This window comes from Rhea americana, unplaced genomic scaffold (genome assembly GCF_003343005.1).
Source record: "Rhea americana isolate MKP2758 unplaced genomic scaffold, rheAme1 scaffold_411, whole genome shotgun sequence".
NCBI classification, from domain to species: domain Eukaryota; kingdom Metazoa; phylum Chordata; class Aves; order Rheiformes; family Rheidae; genus Rhea; species Rhea americana.
The window spans coordinates 218,589-230,261 of NW_028186548.1; the positions used below are offsets into that span (position 1 = coordinate 218,589).

General features: G+C 56.9%; 1 long non-coding RNA gene across 1 annotated transcript; it reads left to right on the forward strand.

The window, feature by feature from the left end:
- The first annotated feature begins 6,207 nt into the window (after positions 1-6,207).
- Positions 6,208-9,463, forward strand: LOC146590312 (uncharacterized). The gene is made up of 3 exons (XR_014897031.1): positions 6,208-7,602; positions 8,253-8,373; positions 8,729-9,463. It is a non-coding gene; the product is annotated as an uncharacterized LOC146590312 (long non-coding RNA).
- The last annotated feature ends 2,210 nt before the right edge of the window (positions 9,464-11,673 follow it).

Here is an 11,673-nt window from a genome sequence, read left to right on the forward strand (position 1 = left end):
AACCGCGATTTGGCCCAGCAGGTGCCCGCAGCCCTGCGTGGCTGGCGCGGAGGTACCACGGCAGGCGCTGGCGCGCCCGTGCCCGTGCCCGGCCCTGTTTGGTGACCCCTTGGGAGCCCATCGTTACCTGCAGGTGCCGGCAGGTGCTGGCCACCGGGGACTCTGCTGGCGCTGGCAGCAGCCGCCGCTCCCGCGCCCAAAGTCCAGGGCCGGCCCTGGGMACGGCAGCAGCTCTGCTCGGTGACGCCTGTGACCGCCCCGGGGATATCGACTGCTGCAGCAGCGCACGCCGGGGACCTCCRGCTCGCTGGCAGCGACGGAGCGGGGTGGCCGCGAGCCCCACCGGCTTCATCCCGGCCTCTCCGTCCCGGGGATGGTTAGGGACAGCGACCCAGGATCCCGGTTTGAGCCCTTGCTTTTTTTTAAAGCCAGCATCTATRTTTTGTCCAACACTCTTTAAATCAGAATATTCAGCAGAAAACCCTCCGGCTTGGAAACACCTTCAGTTATTAATTCGTGTTATTTCATCGCTCCATGTGCCGAGGTTTCTCTCGTGCCCGAGTTTCACCCAGGTGAGTTCGTATTCCCCTTGGTGCTGATTTGCCCGATCGCAGCCCTTCCGGATCGCTGGGGTTTCGCAGGCACCACGACGCGGTTTCCCCTCACCCGTGCTTTCCCAGCACCACTGCCGGCGAGCCCGTGGCTTTGAGCCACGGAGCATGAGGGGTTTGGGAGTCTAAGGGGTGATTTTTKAGGGGCTCCCAAATGCCATTCGTGGCACTTCACTTCCATTAAAGCGCTCGGAGGCCCGGGAAAGCGGCCTGCGCCGCCGGCCGGGGCGCCGCTCAGCCTGCGCTCTGTGCTGCTAATTCCTGCTGCTAATTCCCGCTTCCCTGATCAATTTGTCTCCGTCTGCCAGGACGAGCCGCAGCGGAGTCTTGGCCCCACCAAAGCACTGGAGGAAAGCGCTGGCAGCAGGGCATAGCCGCCCCATGGCCGCCCCATAGCAGGGCGCGGCCACCCGCTGCTGCCCCACAGCCAAGCAGGGACGTTGTTGCTGTGGCAGCTCCCCAGGCCCCCCCAAGCCTCTGCCCCTGGTCCCACCACGGAGACACCTCTGAGCCTGACGTGTGCCCATGGTCCCACCACAGGGCCAGCTCCAAGCCCAGTCCCATGCCCCAGGTCCCACTATGGGGACGTCCCTGAGCCCAGTCTCGTGCCCCTGCTCCCACCATGGGAACATCTCCAAACCCAGTCCCATGCCCCTGGTCCCAACATGGGGACATCCCTGAGCCCAGCCCATGCCCCTGGTCCCACCATGAAGATGTCCCCAAGCCTGGTCCCATGTCCCAGGACCCACCATGGGCATATCCCCGAGCCCAACCTYGTGCCCCTGGTCCCACCATGGGGTCATCCCTGTGCCCCTAGTCCCAGTGCAGGAACATCCCCAGCCCAGCCCACACCCTGGTGCCGCGTGGGACACCGGTGTGGCCGTTCCCTCCTGCTGCCGTACTGCCGAGGGGCTGCACGAGGGGCTGCACGGGCTGAGGGGGCCCCAATGCCAATCACGGGCACCCTGCAGCCAGGCAGGGGTGGCACCAGGCAAAGACGGTGCCGGCGAGGCTGCCCGAGGGCTCCGGGGTGGATTTTTTTCCGGCCACCGCGGTCGCCTGCGTGCATTTGCCCGCCAGGCTGTCGCTCCCGTTGAACRCGAACGCGGCGGATGCTTTCCATGCCGGCGGCTCACGTTCGGCTGCCGGCACCCCGGCTGGTGGCGGTGGGGGGCGGGGGTGAGGGGGAATTCCCGCTCGGTGTGGTTGTTCCCAGCCTCATCCGGAGGGGATGGCTGGTGGGTTTGGGTAGGAGGAAATTTAGTTTTATTGATTAAATGATGAATTTGATCAAGATGGCCTGATCCGCAGGGCGAGGGGGGGACAAAAGGATCGGGACTGCTGCAGCCAGTGACCTTCCTGGGCTCCCGGGAACCGGGTTCATGTCGTGGCACTGGGGGGGGGTGGTGCTTGTCTTTCAAAATGGGAATTTGGAGGAAAAGACCTGGAAAAACACCTCTGCCGGGGACCTTGCCCCGGACCGGGCAGCGGTTTCACAGCCTGCTTGCACAGAGGGCAAGGGGGGACATGGGGACATATGGGGACACATGGGGGGCACAGAGGGCATGGGGACACCTGGAGGAAATGGAGGACATGGGGACACAGGGGGACACCGGAGTCACGGGGGACACCGGGGGTTTGGGGAAACAAGGGACACCTGAGGGCACCATGGGGACATGGGGGGGGGGGAACCAGGGATGCCCGTGGGGACACAGGGACACCTGTGGGGACACAAGGACATCCGGGGGGCAGAGGGGCCCCAGGGACCCTGTGGGGACCCGGCCGTGCTGGCCCAGGGCAGGCGAGGGGGGGGCGGGGCGTGCGTCCCGTTGTGGGCGTGGCCTATCCCTTCGCACACCCACGGTGGGTGGGGCTACAGCTGTGGGTGGGGGGGCGTGGCCACATGGGGAGGGGCGTGGCCAGTGGGGGGTGGCTCTGGGCCGCACCATGCCCCGGGGGCGGGGCCGAGCGCCTGCGCACGGCCTGTGGGCGGAGCCAGCCGCCGCGCAGAGGGCTGTGGGCGGGGCCAGCTGCTCCGCATCGACCGTGGGCGGGGCCAAGCCCGCCCGCCGGGCGTGTGGGCGGGGCCTGTGCCCCGGCGGGGCCCCAGCAGCGCGGCTGCGCCCCACGGCCTTGCCAGCCCCACCGCCGGGAGGCGGCGAGTGCGGCGCTGGGGCTGCTCTGGGGGGCGGCTGCCGGTGTAAGCTTTGCCCTGGGCGCAGGCTCATGCTCGGCTTTCCTTGAAGTCCGAGCAGGCTCTGCTCAGCTTGTGCCCAAGCTTTGATGCGACGAACGCTGGAGGAAYATCTCCTGAACCTCAGATCTGTCCAGCGGGAGGTAGTTGAGAGGGCTGAAACCTCCCTCCAGCTCTGCAAGATGAGCTACGAAATGCTTTTGCACCCAGCCCCGGCCGCTCCTGGGGCTGCCTCTGCTCCTCCAGCCCCCCCAAAAAGCAAAGGAGATGAGTACAGAGCTGCCAGCACCTTCCTATTCCATGGAGCAAACATGCAGATGTAGCTTTGCCAAAAATCCTTGTGTCACAGCAACCTCAGGGAGCGAAAGGAGACTTGAGATGTGTCTCGGCTGAGCCAGCTTTCAATTTAAGCCTTTTTGGTGCATGGCCTCAAATCTTCCTTCCAGAAGTGTGCAGGTCCTGCCACGGGAGGACGCTGGAGGCAGCCGAATCTGCTGCCTCGGCAGGTCCCCAGAGCCCGCACGCCCCTGTTCACTCCTGCCTCCCGGCTGGTGGGACACTTCCCTGCACACTTTTAGCTCGCAAGAGCCTTTAAAATCAAACCCAGATGAGTCTAAAGAAGTTTGCAAACCAGGATTAAAACGACGGGGGGGGGGGGGGAGAGGGGCAACGCATGGCTCAAGAACGTGCACCGAGCTTGCACGGGACTCAGGAGCGGTTTTGCAGGCCTAATGAAAGCCAAGCGCAACAGCTAGGAGAGCCCCCTCCGTTTACCAGAGCGGCTTCTCTGCTCCAAGCAGTCTCTCTGATCACAAGAGCCAAAAATAATCTCACGGGGCAATGGGAACCTGGGAGAGCTTCACTGTCCCTCACCACGTACAGAGCGTCCAAGGGACGGGAGCTCCGCTTGGCTGAGCCAGCAGGCTCGTGTGTGCGTGGCTTAACAGCACCGGGGCAGCTCACGTGCTTAAAGATACTCCGTGTGCTTTGAACACGTGTTAGGCCATTCCCAACGCTCCRGCAGATCGCAGAGTGTCCTCAGCCCATGTTTTGCTCTGAGCAGTAGCAAGCTCCAGGAAAGAAGTCCTAGAGGAGGACAAGGCAGGCAGGTTCTCATCGTGACCTGCCCCTGGGGTCCAAGGTGACCGTCACTGGCAGGGCTCCAGCTGGACTGACCTTCTGAATAACACAAAGTGGGGAGAAGACTGGTGCATGGCAAAGCCAGCTTGGTTGGGCAGCGCGAGGACGTGCTTTGGGGCTCAGCTTTCCTCTGGTCATACGTGGAAGCAGGGTGAGACCAATCAAAGAGACACCCAGGGAATCAAGCGCTATCTGCACTAGTTTGGGACTCTGGGTTGGTGTCCTCGAGTTGCCACTGCTATAGCTGCCAAACTCATCCTTCCCACGCAAAACCACCCCCCAAAGAAGGGGATCCTCAGGCTTCTAGGAATGGAGCGGCATGTGGCAGGCACCTGATCACTTAACATCAGCTCAAGGTGCACAGAGGAGAGGTGAAAAGTGGCTGTGATTGCATCAGAGTGTCCCGGGGATCCATGGGCCTGCCTCCATCGTGTCCCCTGGGAAGATCACAACCAGGCTCACAGATTTTGATGCTGCGGTTGGGGACAGGGACAAAGCCCTCTCGAGGACATGCTGCAGCCCTCCGGGTGGAACTGCAGACTTCACCTTGGTGAACATCTCGGCCCAAGCTGGAAGGCTGGAAGCTCTGTGTCCGTCTTCCCCCCCTGGCTGAGCACACTGTGGGGTTTTCTTCCGTGTCTTCTCCCGCCCTGGCACAGCGTCAGGCAATCACCACCACCCTACCACACACCGGGGCAAGTCCGGGCCTCTCGCTGGTTGCTGGCCTGGTTGCAGCTCCCAGCTCGTGCAGGGCTGGGCTGCCTTGGCCCCAGGTCAGCCGTTCACCAGGGCCTGGCGCTGCCTCTGCAGCGCACCGCCCCGATACCACCAAAAGACAGCGGTGGGGGGGGGGGAGGGCAATATCGCCTCCTTGCTCGGAGAGGTTTTAATTTGCAGCGAAGCAGTTAAGCATCGTCCTCCGAATGGTTCCCCCAAACGTGGGGAAGGGAAGCAGAGACAGGCATCTCTAGGAAGGGAACGCACACACTGCTTCAGTCCCTTCCCTTACAATTTTTTTTAACATATTTTGGAACACTGGTAGGCTGTTTTGGGGGGAGCTGGAACTGCTGAAATTAAATTGTAAAAAACATGTTTGTGATTTTACAGTTTATTTACACAATCTCCTCAAAAAAAAAAAAAAAAAAAACACTAATTTTTAATAGCAGAATTTGCTTCAAAGAGCTTCAACAGACTTCCCAGCCCAACTCCCTGCATTACCCACTCCCAGTTCTTCCCAACCTTACCCATGGCCCCGACTCAAGGCCTGGGCCCAGCCTGCTCCTCACTTCCCCCCCAGAAAGTCTGAGGCTTTTGCCTTCCTTTGGAAGCTTTTTGGCTGTTTACACAGTGCTGCTGTGCTGCCAAAATACATGTTACTGTGTTATGGGCTTGCTAGACTTAAAACCTGTGACACTGAGAGCGTCGATTCTGTAATAACCACAAACCAGCGAGGGAGGCCGCCTGCGAGGAGCATTACCGGTGCTAGCGGCAGGATCAGAGGCTTTGGGAAAATATCTGAGGAGCAAACGCTTGGAAAAAACCACAAGCTTTGCTCTCCAGCTTGCTCCTTTCCTTGAGAAGCAAGGTGGAGCCTCCGTTCCCCCTGGGAGCGGCAGGCAGAAGCGGAATCACAAATCGCTTGGGGCAAGGGCCGCACCAGCACGGCGCATGCAGGCGGCCCGCAGCCGACCAGGGTTTGCCGGACACGGACGGAGCTCGGAAGGTTTCGCAGCAGGCAGGAGGCGTTAAAGAGTGAAGCACCAGGCGGCTGCGGCAGAAGGCAGCGCCTAGGAGCCAGGCAGCGGCCGGCCCGACGTGCGCCCTTTCGCGGAGCCCCCTCCGGGCCTGGCCCCGCCGAAACCTGACCCCGAAATGGAGGCGCCCCCCCACCCCCGCCGACTCCTAGGCCAGGGCCGCGCAGGGCCCCGAGCGCCTCCTCGGCCGCTCACGGAGCGCAGCGGCAGGAAGCGGCAGGCCCCGCGCCGGCGGCGGGGCCGCGGCCCGGCCGCGCCCGTCGCCATAGCAACGCTTCCGCGCCCCGCTCCCCGGAAGGGGCCGCTCGGCATCACGGGACTGCGAGTCTCCAGCTCGCCCGGGCAGCCCGGCCTGCCGCGGCGGCGGACTACATCCCCCACAATTCTCCTTGGCGGCGGCGCGCCCCTCCCCTCCCCTAACGGGTCGCGCCGCCATTGGCTCTGCCGCGCCGTCTGGCAGCAGCACGACGGCGCCTGATTGGCGGCAGCGCGCCCGGGCCGAGGCGCTGGCTATGGCGGCCGGTCGGGCGGTGGGGGAGCGCCGGGCGCCATTTTGTGTGTGCGGAGACCGGGTCGCGGGCGCCGCTGTCCACTGAGGAGGCGGCGGAGAGCGGCCGGGAGCAGCGGGGGTCGCGGAGCTGGGCTGGGGAGCGCGCGCGGGGCGGCCCGCCCGCGCCTTCCTTCCTTCCTTCCTTCCTTCCTTCCCCCGCGAGCGGGACCGGCGCTCACCGGGCCGTGCGGCCGCCGCTCGTGTGGCGCCGCGTCCCGCAGCGGCCGTTCCTCCCCCTCTCCCCCGCCCCCTCACCCGGGGCTCCGGCGCCCGCTGCGGGGAGGCTGCTCATGGGCTGCCGGTAGCGCTTAGTCTTGGAGCGGGGCGGGGCCCCGGACCCCCCCTCCCCCCGACCTCCTGCCCGGGACGGACGGACGGACGGGGGGGGGGGGGTCGGTCTGCGGCCTCCTCCCGGGGCTGAGGGAAGCCCCGGTCCCGGGCTCGGTGCCCCGCGGAGGTCGAGGGGCGCCGCCGAGGGTCTCTGTGCCCACCCGGCCCCCACCACCCAGCTTAGAGGCCCCGGGGCTCATTTTTAAGCGGTTGCCCAGCCGAGGGGCCCAGGGTGTCGCTCTGCGTCGGGCTGCTCTTCGTATGGCTCTGGGGGAATCGGCCGTAAACCACCTCCCAAGGGGAACAACAACAACAACAAAATCGGGTTAAAGCTTGTCTGTTCGACGTGATGCCGCCGCAGCGGCCTGAGATCATTGCGGAGCTGGTTTGTGATCGACACCCAGTAGGAACAAAGCGGGGAGGAACAGCGTAATTTTATATTGAAAGCGAAATTTGGGTTAGAAACATGTTTTCCTGGAAGGGTGGAAGCTGCTCGTTGCCTGCTGCACAGTTACACAACACCGTTTTGATATGCCGTATCTGAAAAATAATCCCTAAAATTTAATCCTTTGTTTCACACGTTTCGGCCAAACTACGGCCGGGTTTCCGCAGGGAGTTCTCGCTTGCTGAATCCAGTGGATCGCAGTTAATATGGCTTCCGCTCTCCTGCTGCTGTGTGCCAAGGCAGCAATTATCACTGTGTCACTTGTAGAGCCTTAAAAATAAAAGTGCTTGCCTGATCCTGGGGCTGAATTGGTAACTTTTCAAGCTGATAATAAACCGGAGCAAACGATGTCATTGAGTTATAAATGTCATTCCTCTAGCTGTTGGAAACGAGGGCTGTGGAAATAATTGAGTGCTTCTTTTTTTTTCCTTCTTTTTTTTTGCCCTTTTTTTTTTTCCTTGTGCAAACTCAGAAAATGTGTGGTTGCTTGGAAGTAGTGGTAGGCAGTTTTGGAGGTGAGAGGATCTTCTAAGTTCAGTTTCCTGGTGAACTGTGAGAATTGTGACAGCCTGTAGATGGTAAGTGTCTTTTCCTGTGCATCTGTACACAGCAGAAGGTAAATAGTACGCTGCTAACTCATATTTTAGGGTGTTTGCTTTTGAGTGTAGAAATGGGAGACGGGATCTGGGCTGAGTTCCTGCTTGTTACAGCCTGAGTTTCTTGAAGCAAGTTACTCGGCCACGTTTCCTTCCCCCTACAAAAAGGAGATAATGCCAGCTTATCCTCTGGTATTATTGGAACTTGGTTTAGATGTAAAACAAGCAGCTTTTGGAGGCTTCTGCTTTAAGTGCAGATTGCGCTGTGAAATGTGGAATTTTTCCAGTTACAAAACGATATTTTACATTTATGTGCTTGCAGTTTTTCTTCCAAGAGGGTGCTTTGTTGAAATCTCTCTGCTGACAAGTTGTAGGCTCCTTGACTTCCATGTTGCTTCACTAGTTTCTGAACTCTGGCGCTTTATGTTTTAGGAATTACTGCATTTCCAAAGCTGCAGAGGTTTATTGTCATCTCTAGCTTAGCATACACATAAGAGCTGAAGGTCTAATTTTAAGTTGATTTTGCCAAACTAAAAAGTGTATTTAGTTTGAGCCACATGTCTTGTGCTTAACCGAGTGGATGGGATTTTTGGACTTTTTTTAATTTTCTTTTTTTTTTCTTTTTTTTTAAGGCTGGGAGCAGGAAATGAGAGAACATGAAGAGCCCAAACCTGATAAAGTTCAATATGTTGCAGATCGACCAAAAGCTGACTGTTAAAACAGGCTGTTAGGCGATGGCCATGTTGGTGGGGGGTATAAAGCACTCTTTCTTCTATAGAGTTAACTGTGCCAGAGATTTTCCTCTTAAAAAAAAAAAAAAAAAAAAAAAAGAGAGAGAGAGGTGTTTTTACTGTTATAATGAAGAAAAAGCCTTTCAAAGTTGAAATGGTAGCTGTACCTATTTCATGAAAAAAAAAAAAAAAAAAAGCTGCTTGTATTCCAATAAAATACAATTATCGGGATATCCAGAGCAGCTGTATTGGTATACTGCCATAAGTTAAATTCAGAGAATCAAAATTAAATTAGTGCAAGTTAAAGCTTAGGCAGGTTAACGTTATTATCATCAGTACCTTACGCATTCATAATAAAATGTGAAAAATCTTAACAGCAGGGTTTACTGTGTGACTTCAAGACCGATTGCTGCACTAGTAAATACAGGTAAGCTTAAATTCAAGTCCTGACTGATCAAATGGTTTTATTTTGTTCCTCATAGTACCTTGAAGGGTTTGATCTAGAGCCGTGTTACGTGTGTAGCTCTCAGTCCCCGCACAGCTATCCCCTACTTAATGGATAAGGAAACAAGCTTCAGATGGCAGAAGGAAACTGTAATGTCGAATCTTTCCTCCCTTCTCCGCTGGAGTGTTTTGACCAATGGCCGTGGTTCGTTCTGGCTCTTCCCCGGAGGAGAGATCGGAGCCTGCAGGAGCGCGTTCCAGAAAGGCCTGCCCAGACTGCCCTCTGCGAGCGTTACKTTTAAACGTATTCCTGTGCATGCAGTCCACAAGGAAACGTCCTGCTCTGGGATTTGAACTTTCCAAAATCATCTGTGGACTGTAAAGAAAAGAAAGTTGCGCAGCAAATTCTCTTCAGTTAATGTCAAAATGAGGCTTTTGGTTTCCCCTTTGCATGAGCATTGAATGTTACAGTATTAACAAGCTGTTAAGATGGACTACTTCCTTTTTTTATATATATATATCATATTGCAGCTAGCAAGATTTGAAGGGAGCTGTTCTGGTGTTTTGCTGCTTTGCATTAAAAAAGAGAATGGTTGTAATTGCAACTGGGATATTTTAGTGCTCCCCCCCCCCAGTTGTGCATTAGTGCAACAATTCCCACATCTTCCACCTAGGGCAGGGAGAAGCACGGTGCTGTGTTCAGCGAGCGGAGAAGCCTTGCAAAGGGGAGCAACTTTGAAAGACCTTCTGCCGAAAGGTCTCTTTACCGACGGTACTTCCAGAGCCGCTGAAGCTGCTTGCTGTAAAGTTGGCGTCGATGAACCGCGCGGCTGTTGTCTTGCAGCAGGCGGGCTGGCGGCAGGTCTGTTCCTAGTTGGCCGCGGAGTCATGACGGGCAAAAGCTCTGACACGCAAAGCCCTGCAAGGCAGATTCCTCTTGCCGCTTACTTAAATCCACGCGCAGCCATTAGGAGACGATGCCGTAGCGCCAGCGACGTTCCCGCRAAATGCAGCCTGCCGCTTCCGGGAGCGTTCTTGATCTCAGCGGAGACGTTGGAGCCTGGATAATGGGACGGCTCGCTCAAACAACCCAGGGAAGAGCAAAGCGACGTTAGTTAGGAAAGCTCTGTACTTCAAAGATTTGGCAAGCGCGGCTGCCCTGCCCTCCAGGGAGGTGCTTGCCCTCAGCTCGTTAAGACGGTGTGCTACCTTATAGTCAAAATGGACTAATTGCTGCCCTTTGATACCACATCACAGCCAGCACAGATGTACTTTTATCTTGGGCAATCGCCACGATTTTATTTGTTCCTCTCAAACAATCTACGGTCTCAGGAGTTTGTCACCTCCGGAGCCAAGTCGTAGCGCTCTGCCCYGGCTCCGGCCCGAATTCGTGAGGGATCTTAAAGCCGACGACCTCTCCCCTTGGCGGGGCGAGCCGGAGTGCCCGGGACGCCGGCGGCGCGGCTTGGACGAGCTCCCCGTTCATTACTGATCCACCCGGAGGTTTCAAAGGTCCCTTCGCGCAGCAAGTCGGCGTCTGCCACGGGGGCTGCCTCCCTTACCCGGAGCTCGTTAGGGCCGCGAGGGTCGTCCGCTGCGCTAACAGATCCCGGGTTTAAACTGCAATAAGCATCTTTGTGAGGAGAAGCGCCGTTCTTAAAACACCTTCTCAGATGTGGGATCAGGAATAATCTGATTTGTATCACGACTGGTTTTCGTTAAAACAGTTTAAAGGCTCAGCAGCACGATGGTGGTAGAAGCAAAATAGATCGGGCGGTTGATCGTTACGGCATGAGCAGCAGTTGTCAATTTTTTTTTTCAGTTACATGTGTTAAAACAGTTGCGGAGAACCTAGGACAAAGATTTATTTCCATGAAGTAAATGTAATATGTTTAGGGTAACTAGACGGAGGGCAAACCCTGTGGGTGCACTCTGCTTGCTAAGAGACGTCACTTTGTTTGTAGCAACTATTGCTGCAGCGTTTGACTAATACCATTTGCTTGTATTAAGTTTTTCGCATTAACCAGATCTAAGAACAACGTTTCATGGTAGCATATTGCTGCCTCTTAAAGTACCTACGGCTGAAATTAGTGTAATCAGACACACGCCTGCTATTTTCCTGCCCCAGAAGAATATGAAAGTGTCACAGGCAGCACGGTTATTAAGAGCGAGTAGCTCGTTCGGGCAAAGAAATCACGAAGTGCTCAGAAGTCCCAGGTTAACGGGGGGAGGGGAGAGGGGGCCGGTCCCCGGGGGCCGATCAGAGTCGCTCTCGTTGGCGAGAGCGCTAAGCTGCGTCGCCTTTTTGCTGAGTTTTTGCCATCTCTCTGACTTCRGGAGGCGTCTGCCGGTGCCAAGCTAATGTCGGGCTCCCTCCTCCGACCYGGGCTCCGATGCACCAGGCACCGGCTCTGCCGAATGATGTCATAGCGGAGGGGAAGGAAAAAACTGACAGCTCGCGAGCAAGTAAACCTCTAATAGTTTCCTTTCCCCCCCCCCTCCTTCCCAAAGCTAGGAATTGATGTCAGCATGGAGTAGAGATATTGCCAATTTTCCTTTTTTTAAAAAAAAAAAAAAAATCCCTTGAGCTTTAAATCACAGTCCCTYGGGCACAGCAAGCCCCTGGTTTTGCACAACTGCTTTTGCTGCCCACCCTAACCAGACCAGACCATCGTTTCCCCTCCTCCTCTCGAATGTTTTTAAGTCCTCTAACTCTTTTTGTAAAAGGATGGGTCCCCCCCCCCCTCCACCCTGTCACACCATGGCTGTTTATACAGGCTGCTCCCCTGTTAAAGTTTCCTTCTGTGGAGACGTGYACACCGGCTCGCTTTTGAGCCCAGCGCCCTTCGATTGCACAGCGGTGCAAAACGGACCCCTT